We start from the raw sequence: 15,969 nt of genomic DNA, 5'->3' as shown, positions 1-15,969 counted from the left end.
GAGGACCTATCAGATATTAAACTGATAAGAACAGATACTACACTTGATCTTAGCCAAAGGCCGAGAAGCGATGAGCCCTGACGCCGCTTCCGGAGCCCACCTCCTGGGCGCTTCTCCCTTGCCCTGGTGCAGCCTCTTGTCTCTGCGCACAACAACGGCTGCTTCCTCAGCACCGCCTCCCAAGCGGCCCACGCCCGATATCGCCTGGGGCAGCTTTCTTGCTTTTCCCAGACGCCGCAAGGCTCGGCCGGACGGCAAAGCCTGCCAAAAATAGGCGTAACTCATGGGCGTCCCTCTCCACGGAAGTCTTTAGTAAAAGGCGAAAGACTTGTGCGTTATGAAGAGAAACCCGAGCAAGTGCAGGCCTGGCCTCGAGAGCGGCCGACGAGCCTAGCGGCCTCACCACATCCGCTCCCTCCTCTTTTGCCTGAACCTCTTTCCCCCCCCTCGTCTTTTGCTGTGTCCCCCCTCCTCGCTCTCTCCACTTTCAGTTGGGAGCCCTGCTCCGAACACCTGCGAGCCTCTCCGTGCCCCCTGCTTCACCTTAGGGGAAACTGGGCCATAAATAGGCATAGGAAAAAGCCCCTCCGTGTTGTCCGAGGGGGCCTCGGCCTCCCCGTCCTCTCTGTCAGCCCAGTCTGCTCCCTGCACCCGGAGGGCTGCCTCTTTTGTAATCTCAGAAAGTACAGCGCCCGACTCTTCCCGCGCTGGCCTCCTTGGGACATTCCCCGCAGGTTTGTGTCCCTTTCCTGGCTCCTTGACTCCCTCCAGCCCACCACTGGTTTTGGCTACTTCCGCAAAAGTCCTCCTGCGGCTAGGACAGCTCTGGTAAAGGTGGTCCAGTCCACCACATCCATGACAGGCCTTAGGTGCAGTGCAATCTTTGGCCTCATGGCCCCGCTGCAAGCAAAGACGACAGCTGGCTCCAGCACAGCCTGCCTCTGTGTGGCCAGACTGCCTACACCTCCTACAGAAAGGTGGTTGCCGGGAGTAGTATAAAAAACCACGATCCCCACCAAGGCTAAAAAAAGCAGGTGGGTGCTTCAGTCCACCAGGCCCTTCCGGGTCGGGGTTGAGCAGTACCTGGAACTGCCGCCTTCCAGTCCAAAACCCCATTGGATCCTTCAGGTACCTAGCAGCTGTCACAACCTCTCCATACTGCCCCAAAAATGCAGCTAACGCCAGGTCAGTCACAAAAGGGTTGAACATATGTACGGTGATGGTTCTGAAATTTGGTCGGTCTAGATTCAGAACCTGGTAACAGGACAAGGGCCTTACCCCAGCTTCTTTGTTGCAGACCTCGACCACTCTTCTGTAGAGATCCTCATCCCTCAGGGTGACGTCAAAAGCCTTTTCCTGCTGGTTCCACTGAATACAAAAGACTTCTTCCACCTTCAGGTGTAGCTGCCCGATAATCACAGTCTTGCAAAAGAAAGCTCTTGATAGAACTTGTTCTGAATCTGAAACAGCCTGGAACCGCAAAGTAAACCTCAGACCAACCTTTGGGACCGTCTGCTGGTTATTGGCTGTTGCAGCCATGTCGTTTTGTTGCTCGTGTATCTTTCTCTTTGTAGTTTTCCTTCTCTTCTTGCGTCACTTGATCTTAGCCAAAAGGCCGAGAAGCGATGAGCCCTGACGCTTCGCTTCCGGAGCCCACCTCCTGGAACGCTTCTCCCTTGCCCTGGTGCAGCCTCTTGTCTCTGCGCACAACAACGGCTGCTTCCTCAGCACCGCCTCCCAAGCGGCCCACGCCCCGATATCGCCTGGGGCAGCTCTCTTGCTTTTCACAGACGCGCAAGGCTCGGCCGGACGGCAAAGCCTGCCAAAAATAGGCGTAACTCATGGGCGTCCTCTCCACGGAAGTCTTTAGTAAAGGCGAAAGACTTGTGCGTTATGAAGAGAAACCCGAGCGAGTGCAGGCCTGGCCTCGAGAGCGGCCGACGAGCCTAGCGGCCCCGGTCACTACCCTCGCGGTAAGCCTCACTCTGCCGACGGAGTCCCAAATACCAGGCCACGCCCATTCCCCCTCAACCGCATTATCCCAGGCTCCATCCAATCGGATTGCGGAGAAATTAGGGCCTGGCTTTTAACATCAGGAGTACTCAGGCTCTCGCAAGCCAAGCCCTCGGCCACGAGTGAGAGAGAGGGAGGGAAAACGCGGGGCACATTCAACAGGTATTGTATACCGGTCGCAATGGGGCAATATCCCCTGCCAATCCAAAGCGCAAATCTGGCTGCCTTTTCAGAGGCTTCGCCTGGCGGTCGATTCTGCGCCGCGTCGCGGCCGATACGCGGCGATTTGAGACTGGGGGCCCAATGAGGTTCCACGAGGAACATCGGTGAGTCCACAGAGGGTTTTCCCACCGCTCCCAGCCCTAAGGGATGCCATCCACCCCGACTCGAGTCTTTTGGTCCAGCGTCGAACCTCTCCGTTCGCGTTCCGCGTTTGGCTTTCCACAAGGCAGGAGAAGGGCGCACCGTTCCCGGCGGCGCTGCAGTGCCGGGTCGATGCGTGGAGTGAGCGGAGCGAGCCCCGTTTTCAGCTCCCGGTGCTAAAAATCCGTTTAATACGTCGTCCCCTTATAGAGGACCTATCAGATATTAAACTGATAAGAACAGATACTACACTTGATCTTAGCCAAAAGGCCGAGAAGCGATGAGCCCTGACGCTTCGCTTCCGGAGCCCACCTCCTGGAACGCTTCTCCCTTGCCCTGGTGCAGCCTCTTGTCTCTGCGCACAACAACGGCTGCTTCCTCAGCACCGCCTCCCAAGCGCCCACGCCCGATATCGCCTGGGGCAGCTCTCTTGCTTTTCACAGACGCGCAAGGCTCGGCCGGACGGCAAAGCCTGCCAAAAATAGGCGTAACTCATGGGCGTCCCTCTCCACGGAAGTCTTTAGTAAAAGGCGAAAGACTTGTGCGTTATGAAGAGAAACCCGAGCGAGTGCAGGCCTGGCCTCGAGAGCGGCCGACGAGCCTAGCGGCCCCGGTCACTACCCTCGCGGTAAGCCTCACTCTGCCGACGGAGTCCCAAATACCAGGCCACGCCCATTCCCCCTCAACCGCATTATCCCAGGCTCCATCCAATCGGATTGCGGAGAAATTAGGGCCTGGCTTTTAACATCAGGAGTACTCAGGCTCTCGCCCCAAGCCCTCCATGCCTTAGGCGCGCTTTGACAATTAGCAACCTCGCCCATTCACGCAGTTAGGGAACCGAGGGCCGATTTTCGGGCCCCCGCCGCGCCCGGCCCGTGGCCCCGGGGGACCCCGAACCTGCGCGATCCGCGAGACCGGGCCCCGGGCGCCCGCGAAAAAATCAGCGTCCCCGCGGGCCCCCGGGGGCCCGAGCTACGATTTTCCAAAGTTCGGGCCGAGTGTTCCCAATTGTCAGAAAACCGCCGGCGGCCACCAGAGGGCACCGGACCCAATGACGATTGGGAACATTTTTGACACGGGGTCTGACATTTGGGAACATTTTTGACAAATGCTCTGACATTCGGGAACATTTTTGACACGACCGAAATTGCATCCGAAACGTCAAAAACGTTCCGCTTCGTCAGAAATGTTCCCGTTCGTCACGGCCCGTGTCAGAGCCCGTGTCAAAAATGTTCCCGAATGTCAATTTGACACCGGGGAACGCCCGGAGCCCCGTTCTAAAGTGTGGCGAACGTCAAAAAGTAAGAAACGGCGACGAACGGGAACATTTCTGACATTCCGGACGCGTACATTCGGGAACATTTTTGACACGGACCGACCCAACGTCCAAAGGGGAACGTTCCGAGGTGTGGCGAATGTCAAAATATAAGGGCGTTTCTTACATTTTGACATTCGGCACACTTTTGAACGGGGTTTTCGGGTATGGCGATTGTCAGTGGTGACAATTGGGAACATTTTTGACAAATGCCGCGACAAATAGGAACACTTTTGACGCGGCGCGACGTCCACTTGGGAACGTTTTTTGACACGGCGCGGAACTCGGTGTCCAAAGGGGAACACTGAGGGCTCCGTTCTGAGGTATGGCAAATGTCAAAATATAAGGGCAATTCTTACATTTTGACATTTGGCACACTTTTGAATGGGGTTTTCGGTATGGCAATTGTCAGTGGTGACAATTGGGAACATTTTTGACACGGCGGAACTCGGTGTCCAATTGGGAACACTGAGGGCTCCATTCTGAGGTATGGCAAATGTCAAAATATAAGGGCAATCCTTATATTTTGACATTTGGCACACTTTTGAATGGGGTTTTGGGGGATGCCAAATGTCAGTGTTGACAATTGGGAACATTTTTGACACGGCGGAACTCGGTGTCCAATTGGGAACACTGAGGTCTCCATTCTGAGGTATGGCAAATGTCAAAATATAAGGGCAATTCTTATATTTTGACATTTGGCAAACTTTAGAATGGGGTTTTGGGGGTTTCCAAATGTCAGTGGTGACAATTGGGAACGTTTTTGACACGGCGGAACTCGGTGTCCAATTGGGAACACTGAGGGCTCCATTCTGAGGTATGGCAAATGTCAAAATATAAGGGCATTTCTTACATTTTGACATTTGGCACACTTTTGAATGGGGTTTTCGGTATGGCAATTGTCAGTGTTGACAATTAGGAACATTTTTGACAAATGCTGTGACAAACAGGAACATTTTTGACGCGCCGCGACGTCCACTTGGGAACATTTTTGACACGGCGGAACTTGGTGTCCAAAGGGGAACACTGAGGTCCCCATTCTGAGGTATGGCAAATGTCAAAATATAAGGGCAATTCTTATATTTTGACATTTGGCACACTTTTGAATGGGGTTTTGGGGGTTGCCAAATGTCAGTGGTGACAATTGGGAACATTTTTGACACGGCGGAACTCGGTGTCCAAAGGGGAACACTGAGGGCTCCATTCTGAGGTATGGCAAATGTCAAAATATAAGGGCATTTCTTACATTTTGACATTTGGCACACTTTTGAATGGGGTTTTCGGTATGGCAAATGTCAGTGGTGACAATTGGGAACATTTTTGACACGGCGGAACTCGGTGTCCAATTGGGAACACTGAGGTCTCCATTCTGAGGTATGGCAAATGTCAAAATATAAGGGCAATTCTTACATTTTGACATTTGGCAAACTTTAGAATGGGGTTTTGGGGGTTTCCAAATGTCAGTGGTGACAATTGGGAACATTTTTGACACGGCGCAACTCGGTGTCCAATTGGGAACACTGAGGGCTCCATTCTGAGGTATGGCAAATGTCAAAATATAAGGGCATTTCTTGTATTTTGACATTTGGCACACTTTTGAATGGGGTTTTCGGTATGGCAATTGTCAGTGTTGACAATTAGGAACATTTTTGACAAATGCTGTGACAAACAGGAACATTTTTGACGCGCCGCGACGTCCACTTGGGAACATTTTTGACACGGCGGAACTTGGTGTCCAAAGGGGAACACTGAGGTCCCCATTCTGAGGTATGGCAAATGTCAAAATATAAGGGCAATTCTTATATTTTGACATTTGGCACACTTTTGAATGGGGTTTTGGGGGTTGCCAAATGTCAGTGGTGACAATTGGGAACATTTTTGACACGGCGGAACTCGGTGTCCAAAGGGGAACACTGAGGGCTCCATTCTGAGGTATGGCAAATGTCAAAATTTGAGGCCATTTCTTACATTTTGACATTTGGCACACTTTTGAATGGGGTTTTCGGTATGGCAAATGTCAGTGGTGACAATTGGGAACATTTTTGACACGGTGGAACTCGGTGTCCAATTGGGAACACTGAGGGCTCCATTCTGAGGTATGGCAAATGTCAAAATTTGAGGCCATTTCTTATATTTTGACACTTGGCATACATCAGAATGGGGTTTTGGGGGTTGCCAATTGTCAGTGGTGACAATTGGGAACATTTTTGACACGGCCTGACTTGGTGTCCAAAGGGGAACACTGAGGGCTCCATTCTGAGGAGGCCATTTCTTACATTGTGACATTTGGCACACTTTTGAATGGTGATTTGCGGGTTGCCAAATGTCAGAGGTGACAATTGGGAACATTTTTGACATATGTTAGGGAGGGTCCGCAGGAGGTCTACCCAGGAACGAATGCCCGTCTCGGGGCGCACGCGGAGGATGAGAGGACACCCCCTCCAGGACTGGCGCTCTGACAAATGGGAACATTTTTGACAAATGGGAGGGAGGGTCCGCCGGAGGTCTACCCAGGAACGAATGCCTGTCTCTGGGCGCGCGGAGGACGGAGGGACCCCCCCCATCCAGGACTGGCACTCTGACAATTGGGAACATTTTTGACACAGCCTGACTTGGTGTCCAAAGGGGAACACTGAGGGCTCCATTCTGAGGAGGCCATTTCTTACATTGTGACATTTGGCACACTTTTGAATGGTGATTTGCGGGTTGCCAAATGTCAGTGGTGACTCTGCCCACTGAACGTCACCTAGTTCCCCATGCAGCCTCCAGCACGCCCTCGGAGCCATGCCAGGTTCCTTGGAAGCCTGTCCACCAGCCGAACCCGTGTACCCACACTTAAGCACCCCCCCCGCGGCTACACACTTATAATTCCAGCGGAAAGAGTTTCGCGCCCCTGGTACTCCTTTTTGAAGTTCGTGCCCCTGGTACTCCTTTTTTGAAGTTCGTGACTCTGGTACTCTGAAGTTGTTATAAGTTCTGGGGGTTGCCAAATGTCAGAGGTGACAATTGGGAACATTTTTGACATATGTTAGGGAGGGTCCGCAGGAGGTCTACCCAGGAACGAATGCCCGTCTCGGGGCACGCGGAGGATGGAGGGACACCCCCCCCCCTCCAGGACTGGAACTCTGACAATTGGGAACATTTTTGACACAGCCTGACTTGGTGTCCAAAGGGGAACACTGAGGGCTCCATTCTGAGGAGGCCATTTCTTACATTGTGACATTTGGCACACTTTTGAATGGTGATTTGCGGGTTGCCAAATGTCAGTGGTGACTCTGCCCACTGAACGTCACCTAGTTCCCCCATGCAGCCTGCAGCACGCTCCTCGGAGCCATGCCAGGTTCCTTGGAAGCCTGTCCACCAGCCGAACCCGTGTACCCACACTTAAGCACCCCCCCCGCGGCTACACACTTATAATTCCAGCGGAAAGAGTTTCGCGCCCCTGGTACTCCTTTTTGAAGTTCGTGCCCCTGGTACTCCTTTTTTGAAGTTCGTGACTCTGGTACTCTGAAGTTGTTATAAGTTCTGGGGGTTGCCAAATGTCAGAGGTGACAATTGGGAACATTTTTGACATATGTTAGGGAGGGTCCGCAGGAGGTCTACCCAGGAACGAATGCCCGTCTCAGGGCACGCGGAAGATGGAGGGACACCCCCCCCCCTCCAGGACTGGCACTCTGACAATTGGGAACATTTTTGACAAATGGGAGGGAGGGTCCGCCGGAGGTCTACCCAGGAACGAATGCCCGTCTCGGGGCACGCGGAAGATGGAGGGACACCCCCTCCCCCTCCAGGACTGGCACTCTGACAATTGGGAACATTTTTGACACGGCCTGACTTGGTGTCCACTTGGGAACACTGAGGGCTCCATTCTGAGGTATGGCAAATGTCAAAATATAAGGGCATTTCTTATATTTTGACATTTGGCACACTTTTGAATGGGGTTTTCGGTATGGCAAATGTCAGTGGTGACAATTGGGAACATTTTTGACAAATGCTGTGACAAATAGGAACATTTTTGACGCGGCGCGACGTCCACTTGGGAACATTTTTGACACGGCAGAACTTGGTGTCCAAAGGGGAACACTGAGGTCCCCATTCTGAGGTATGGCAAATGTCAAAATATAAGGGCAATTCTTATATTTTGACATTTGGCACACTTTTGAATGGGGTTTTGGGGGTTGCCAAATGTCAGTGGTGACAATTGGGAACATTTTTGACACGGCGGAACTTGGTGTCCACTTGGGAACACTGAGGGCTCCATTCTGAGGTATGGCAAATGTCAAAATATAAGGGCATTTCTTATATTTTGACATTTGGCACACTTTTGAATGGGGTTTTCGGTATGGCAAATGTCAGTGGTGACAATTGGGAACATTTTTGACAAATGCTGTGACAAATAGGAACATTTTTGACGCGGCGCGACGTCCACTTGGGAACATTTTTGACACGGCAGAACTCGGTGTCCAAAGGGGAACACTGAGGTCCCCATTCTGAGGTATGGCAAATGTCAAAATATAAGGGCAATTCTTATATTTTGACATTTGGCACACTTTTGAATGGGGTTTTGGGGGTTGCCAAATGTCAGTGGTGACAATTGGGAACATTTTTGACACGGCGGAACTCGGTGTCCAAAGGGGAACACTGAGGGCTCCATTCTGAGGTATGGCAAATGTCAAAATATAAGGGCAATTCTTATATTTTGACATTTGGCACACTTTTGAATGGGGTTTTGGGGGTTGCCAAATGTCAGTGGTGACAATTGGGAACATTTTTGACACGGCGGAACTCGGTGTCCAATTGGGAACACTGAGGTCTCCATTCTGAGGTATGGCAAATGTCAAAATATAAGGGCAATTCTTATATTTTGACATTTGGCACACTTTTTGAATGGGGTTTTGGGGTTGCCAAATGTCAGTGGTGACAATTGGGAACATTTTTGACAAATGCTGTGACAAATAGGAACATTTTTGACGCACGTCCACTTGGGGAACATTTTTGACACGGGCGGAACTTGGGTGTCCAAAGGGGAACACTGAGGGCTCCATTCTGAGGTATGGCAAATGTCAAAATATAAGGGCAATTCTTATATTTTGACATTTGGCACACTTTTGAATGGGGTTTTGGGGGTTGCCAAATGTCAGTGGTGACAATTGGGAACATTTTTGACACGGCGGAACTCGGTGTCCAATTGGGAACACTGAGGGCTCCATTCTGAGGTATGGCAAATGTCAAAATATAAGGGCAATTTTATATTTTGACATTTGGCACACTTTTGAATGGGGTTTTGGGGTTGCCAAATGTCAGTGGTGACAATTGGGAACATTTTTGACACGGCGGAACTCGGTGTCCAATTGGGAACACTGAGGGCTCCATTCTGAGGTATGGCAAATGTCAAAATATAAGGGCAATTCTTATATTTTGACATTTGGCACACTTTTGAATGGGGTTTTGGGGGTTGCCAAATGTCAGTGGTGACAATTGGGAACATTTTTGACAAATGCTGTGACAAATAGGAACATTTTTGACGCGGCGCGACGTCCACTTGGGAACATTTTTGACACGGCGGAACTTGGTGTCCAAAGGGGAACACTGAGGTCTCCATTCTGAGGTATGGCAAATGTCAAAATATAAGGGCAATTCTTATATTTTGACATTTGGCACACTTTTTGAATGGGGTTTTGGGGGCAAATTGTTGCCAAATGTCAGTGGTGACAATTGGGAACATTTTTGACACGGCAGAACTCGGTGTCCAATTGGGAACACTGAGGGCTCCATTCTGAGGGCTCCATTCTGAGGTATGGCAAATGTCAAAATATAAGGGCAATTCTTATATTTTGACATTTGGCACACTTTTGAATGGGGTTTTGGGGGTTGCCAAATGTCAGTGGTGACAATTGGGAACATTTTTGACAAATGCTGTGACAAATAGGAACATTTTTGACGCGGCGCGACGTCCACTTGGGAACATTTTTGACACGGCGGAACTTGGTGTCCAAAGGGGAACACTGAGGTCTGCATTCTGAGGTATGGCAAATGTCAAAATATAAGGGCAATTCTTATATTTTGACATTTGGCACACTTTTGAATGGGGTTTTGGGGGTTGCCAAATGTCAGTGGTGACAATTGGGAACATTTTTGACACGGCACAACTCGGTGTCCAAAGGGGAACACTGAGGGCTCCATTCTGAGGTATGGCAAATGTCAAAATATAAGGACAATTCTTATATTTTGACATTTGGCACACTTTTGAATGGGGTTTTGGGGGTTGCCAAATGTCAGTGGTGACAATTGGGAACATTTTTGACACGGCGGAACTCGGTGTCCAATTGGGAACACTGAGGGCTCCATTCTGAGGTATGGCAAATGTCAAAATATAAGGGCAATTCTTATATTTTGACATTTGGCACACTTTTGAATGGGGTTTTGGGGGTTGCCAAATGTCAGTGGTGACAATTGGGAACATTTTTGACACGGCGGAACTCGGTGTCCAATTGGGAACACTGAGGGCTCCATTCTGAGGTATGGCAAATGTCAAAATATAAGGGCAATTCTTATATTTTGACATTTGGCACACTTTTGAATGGGGTGTTGGGGGTTGCCAAATGTCAGTTGTGACAATTGGGAACATTTTTGACACGGCGGAACTCGGTGTCCAATTGGGAACACTGAGGGCTCCATTCTGAGGTATGGCAAATGTCAAAATATAAGGGCAATTCTTATATTTTGACATTTGGCACACTTTTGAATGGGGTTTTGGGGGTTGCCAAATGTCAGTGGTGACAATTGGGAACATTTTTGACACGGCGGAACTCGGTGTCCAATTGGGAACACTGAGGGCTCCATTCTGAGGTATGGCAAATGTCAAAAGATAAGGGCATTCCTTATATTTTGACATTTGGCACACTTTTTGAATGGGGTTTTGGTATGGCAAATGTCAGTGGTGACAATTGGGAACATTTTTGACAAATGCTGTGACAAATAGGAACATTTTTGACGCGCGCGACGTCCCACTTGGGAACATTTTTGACACGGCGGGAACTTGGTGTCCAAAGGGGAACACTGAGGTCTCCATTCTGAGGTATGGCAAATGTCAAAATATAAGGGCAATTCTTATATTTTGACATTTGGCACACTTTTGAATGGGGTTTTGGGGTTGCCAAATGTCAGTGGTGACAATTGGGAACATTTTGACAAATTGGGAACACTGAGGGCTCCATTTTTGACAAATGTCGGGTGACAATTGGGAACATTTTTGACACGGCGGAACTCGTGTCAAATGGGAACACTGAGGGCTCCATTCTGAGGTATGGCAAATGTCAAAATATAAGGGCATTTCTTATATTTTGACATTTGGCACACTTTTGAATGGGGTTTTCAGTGGTGACAATTGGGAATTGTCAGTGTTGACAATTGGGAACATTTTTGACACGGCGGAACTCGGTGTCCAATTGGGAACACTGAGGGCTCCATTCTGAGGTATGGCAAATGTCAAAATATAAGGGCAATTCTTATATTTTGACATTTGGCACACTTGGGGTTTTGAATGGGGTTTTGGGGTTGCCAAATGTCAGTGGTGACAATTGGGAACATTTTTGACACGGCGGAACTCGGTGTCCAATTGGGAACACTGAGGGCTCCATTCTGAGGTATGGCAAATGTCAAAATATAAGGGCAATTCTTATATTTTGACATTTGGCACACTTTTGAATGGGGTTTTGGGGGTTGCCAAATGTCAGTGGTGACAATTGGGAACATTTTTGACACGGCGGAACTCGGTGTCCAATTGGGAACACTGAGGGCTCCATTCTGAGGAATGGCAAATGTCAAAATATAAGGGCAATTCTTATATTTTGACATTTGGCACACTTTTTGAATGGGGTTTTATATGGCAATTGTCAGTGGTGACAATTGGGAACAATTTTGACAAATGCTGTGACAAATAGGAACATTTTTGACGCGGCGCGACGTCCACTTGGGAACATTTTTGACACGGCGGAACTTGGTGTCCAAAGGGGAACACTGAGGTCTCCATTCTGAGGTATGGCAAATGTCAAAATATAAGGGCATTTCTTATATTTTGACATTTGGCACACTTTTTGAATGGGGTTTTGGGGTTGCAAATGTCAGTGTTGACAATTGGGAACATTTTTGACACGGCGGAACTCGGTGTCCAATTGGGAACACTGAGGGCTCCATTCTGAGGTATGGCAAATGTCAAAATATAAGGGCAATTCTTATATTTTGACATTTGGCACACTTTTGAATGGGGTTTTGGGGGTTGCCAAATGTCAGTGGTGACAATTGGGAACATTTTTGACACGGCGGAACTCGGTGTCCAATTGGGAACACTGAGGGCTCCATTCTGAGGTATGGCAAATGTCAAAATATAAGGGCAATTCTTATATTTTGACATTTGGCACACTTTTGAATGGGGTTTTCGGTATGGCAATTGTCAGTGGTGACAATTGGGAACAATTTTGACAAATGCTGTGACAAATAGGAACATTTTTGACGCGGCGCGACGTCCACTTGGGAACATTTTTGACACGGCGGAACTTGGTGTCCAAAGGGGAACACTGAGGTCTCCATTCTGAGGTATGGCAAATGTCAAAATATAAGGGCAATTCTTATATTTTGACACTTGGCATACATCAGAATGGGGCGCTCGGGGTTGCCAAATGTCAGTGTGACAGACGGGAACATTTTTGACACACTTCAATGTCCAAAGGGGAACACTGAGGGCTCCATTCTGAGGTATGGCAAATGTCAAAATATTAGATAGTGTGACAAACGGGGACATTTTTGACACGCATTTTTCCGTCGAAGGCTGATTTTCACATTTTTCTAACCAAAGTGCAATGCCCATCCCCCACCCAGTGACACACGGGAACATTTTTGACAAATGGGAGGGAGGGTCCGCCGGAGGTCTACCCAGGAACGAATGCCCGTCTCGGGGCACGCGGAGGAGGGAGGCACCCCCCCCCTCCAGGACCGGCGCTCTGACAAATGGGAACATTTTTGACAAATGGGAGGGAGGGCCCGCCGGAGGTCTACCCAGGAACGAATGCCTGTCTCTGGGCGCGCGGTGGACGGAGGGACCCCCCCCATCCAGGACCGGCACTCTGACAATTGGGAACATTTTTGACAAATGGGAGGGAGGGTCCGCCGGAGGTCTACCCAGGAACGAATGCCCGTCTCGGGGCACGCGGAGGAAGGAGGGACCCCCCCTCCTCCAGGACCGGCGCTCTGACAAATGGGAACATTTTTGACAAATGGGAGGGAGGGTCCGCCGGAGGTCTACCCAGGAACGAATGCCCGTCTCTGGGCGCGCGGAGGACGGAGGGACCCCCCCCATCCAGGATTGGTGCTCTGACAATTGGGAACATTTTTGACAAATGGGAGGGAGGGCCCGCCGGAGGTCTACCCAGGAACGAATGCCCGTCTCTGGGCACGCGGAGGACCTCCGCCGGGCCCTCCCGGAGGACCTCCGCCGGGCCCTCCCGGAACGGGCGCTCTGACGATCGGCGTACGCCCCAAATGTCAAAAATGTTCCCGAATGGACGCAGACGTAAGGGAACCCGCGACCTCAGAGGGCCTCGTTAAGTGCGTTTGACCGGGTCACGGCCCTTTACGCTCGAGCTAGAGCTTTGCGACCGTTTCCGGTCGAAAGTAGGTGTCGCTGTGAAGAGCTGGTGTGCTTTTGGTGGTCCTGGGTGCATGCTGAGGTGCCTAATAAGCTGCACAAAGGTCAAAAGGTCGCCAGGTGTCCCAAATGTCAATTTTGACATTTGGGTCAAATCACTGGATTTCATCATTTTAGCCCGGGCGAGTTATGACCGCTTTCCGGTCGAAAGTCGGGGTTGCAGAGAAGGGCTGGTGTGATTTTGGTGGTCCTGGGTGCATGCTGAGGTGCCTAAAAGCCTGCACAAAGGTCAAAAGGTCGCCAGGTGTCCCAAATGTCAATTTTGACATTTGGGTCACATCACCTGAACTCAACATTTTAGCACGGGGGCAGAAAGCTGCGACCTTTTCCGCTTGAAAGAAGGGGTCGCGTGGAGCGCTGACGCGAATTTGGCGGTCCTGCGTGCGGGCTGAGGTGCCCAAAGACCGCGACGCTGGTCGGTAGGCCGGACGGTTCCCTTACGTTTTTGAATTATTCAATTTATTACATCAAAAATTCATAACTTTTTACAGAAACGTCCCAGAGACCCCATATTCGGCACGGACGGCGCGGGCGGGGCCCGGAACGAGCCCGCGGCGTCGAATCCCCCCCAGCGGCACCGGGGGGGAAAATAGGGTCCGTTCGACCCGCCGAGAGAGGACGGGGTAGGAAGCGACGAAACTCACACCCTCCGTGACTTTTGGACAGCTGGGAGGGATTTTTTTTCCCGAGCGCGCCAGAGCTCCGATTTTTCGGCACGTCGTCGCCGGGCCCCGGAGGGCCCCGCCCGGCGAGGTCCGGCCCCTCCGGGGCGCTCGGCGGCGGCGCGGGACCGCGTGACACTTCCCATACATTTGAATGGGAAATTTGGAAAGGACGAACGAATGGGAGGTTATACCCGAATGTCAAAAATGTTCCCGTGCGTCAAATTATGGCAAGGTATGGCAAGTGTCAAAACATAAGGCCAATTCTTACATTTTGACATTTGGCACACTTTTGAATAGGGTTTTTGGGGTTGCCAAACGTCAGTGTGACAGACGGGAACATTTTTGACACACTTCAGTGTCCAAAGGGGAACACTGAGGGCTCCATTCTGAGGTATGGCAAATGTCAAAAAATTAGATAGTGTGACAAACGGGGACATTTTTGACACGCATTTTTCCCTCGAAGGCTGATTTTCACATTTTCATAACCAAAGTGCAATGCCCATCCCCCACCCAGTGACACACGGGAACATTTTTGACAAATGGGAGGGAGGGTCCGCCGGAGGTCTACCCAGGAACGAATGCTCGTCTCGGGGCGCGCGGAGGAGGGAGGCACCCCCTCCAGGACCGGGGCTCTGACAAACGGGAACATTTTTGACAAATGGGAGGCAGGGTCCGCCCGTCTCGGGCGCGCGGAGGAGGGAGGCACCCAGGAACGAATGCCAAATGGGAGGGGCGCGGAGGACCCTCCGCCGGCCCCCTCCCGAACGGGCGCTCTGACGGTCGGCGCACGCCCCAAATGTCAAAAATGTTCCCGCAAGCGCCAAATTTCGTAAGGCCCGCTCTGACGAACGGGACCGCTTTCTGACACTTGACTTTTTGAGCGCGTGTCAAAAATGTTCCCGCTTGTCAATACATATTTCCATACGGACCCCTCCACTGTAACGGCCGACCCGAGCGCCAAAAATGTTCCCGCGCGTCAAATTTCGTAAGGCCCGCTCTGACGAACGGGACCGCTTTCTGACACTTGACTTTTTGGGCGCGTGTCAAAAATGTTCCCGTTCACAATACATATTTCCTCCACTGTAACGTTCCCGTCGTCGCGCGCTTCCTTCCCAATCGCCGGAACGCCGCCGGCATCAAAAGCCAAAAAAACGAGCCCGCTGCGTCAAAAGAGCGCGACAGAGAACGCCCCTTTGTCAAAAAGGCTCCGCAAGTGTCAAATCTAAAAATTGGGCGCAGACGCCCCCTCGGATCCGGCGGTCGTCGCGCCCGCTGCCTTCGAATGTCAGGAATGTTCCCGAATGTCCAATTCAATGTATGGCAAGTGTCGACCTCATTGACACCGTGGTGACTTTTTGACAATGGCAATACTCTCCCATTCATTTTCCTGACAATTGGGAACATTTCCGAGGCTTCGCCTGGCGGTCGATTCTGCGCGGCGTCGCGCCGAGCACGCCGCGCGATTTGAGACTGGGGGCCCAATGAGGTTCCACGAGGAACATCGGTGAGTCCACAGAGGGTTTTCCCACCGCTCCCAGCCCTAAGGGATGCCATCCAGCCCGACTCCAGTCTTTTGGTCCAGCGTCGAACCTCTCCGTTCGCGTTCCGCGTTTGGCTTTCCACAAGGCAGGAGAAGGGCGCACCGTTCCCGGCGGCGCTGCAGTGCCGGGTCGACGCGTGGAGTGAGCGGAGCGAGCCCCGTTTTCAGCTCCCGGTGCTAAAAATCCGTTTAATACGTCGTCCCCTTACAGAGGACCTATCAGATATTAAACTGATAAGAACAGATACTACACTTGATCTTAGCCAAAAGGCCGAGAAGCGATGAGCCCTGACGCTTCGCTTCCGGAGCCCACCTCCTGGAACGCTTCTCCCTTGCCCTGGTGCAGCCTCTTGTCTCTGCGCACAACAAC

General features: G+C 51.0%; 5 non-coding genes and 1 pseudogene across 5 annotated transcripts; all 6 read right to left on the bottom strand.

Annotated features, from left to right (window-relative positions):
- On the bottom strand, window positions 1-72 carry LOC122872750 (annotated as a pseudogene; the record flags this gene model as incomplete).
- Window positions 73-244: 172 nt separating this feature from the next.
- On the bottom strand, window positions 245-357 carry LOC122872751. The gene has a single exon (XR_006377276.1). It is a non-coding gene; the product is annotated as a U5 spliceosomal RNA (small nuclear RNA).
- Window positions 358-1,802: 1,445 nt separating this feature from the next.
- LOC122872747 lies at window positions 1,803-1,913 on the bottom strand. The gene has a single exon (XR_006377274.1). It is a non-coding gene; the product is annotated as a U5 spliceosomal RNA (small nuclear RNA).
- A 554-nt stretch (window positions 1,914-2,467) lies between these two features.
- On the bottom strand, window positions 2,468-2,658 carry LOC122872746. The gene has a single exon (XR_006377273.1). It is a non-coding gene; the product is annotated as a U2 spliceosomal RNA (small nuclear RNA).
- Window positions 2,659-2,831: 173 nt separating this feature from the next.
- LOC122872752 lies at window positions 2,832-2,944 on the bottom strand. The gene has a single exon (XR_006377277.1). It is a non-coding gene; the product is annotated as a U5 spliceosomal RNA (small nuclear RNA).
- A 12,747-nt stretch (window positions 2,945-15,691) lies between these two features.
- Window positions 15,692-15,882, bottom strand: LOC122872749. The gene has a single exon (XR_006377275.1). It is a non-coding gene; the product is annotated as a U2 spliceosomal RNA (small nuclear RNA).
- Between the last annotated feature and the right edge of the window lie 87 nt (window positions 15,883-15,969).

Source organism: Siniperca chuatsi, unplaced genomic scaffold, assembly GCF_020085105.1.
Source record: "Siniperca chuatsi isolate FFG_IHB_CAS unplaced genomic scaffold, ASM2008510v1 Contig00104, whole genome shotgun sequence".
In the NCBI taxonomy this organism is placed as follows: Eukaryota; Metazoa; Chordata; class Actinopteri; order Centrarchiformes; family Sinipercidae; genus Siniperca; species Siniperca chuatsi.
Note: the sequence above shows the minus strand (reverse complement) of the source record. Positions and strands in the feature narration are given on the sequence as shown.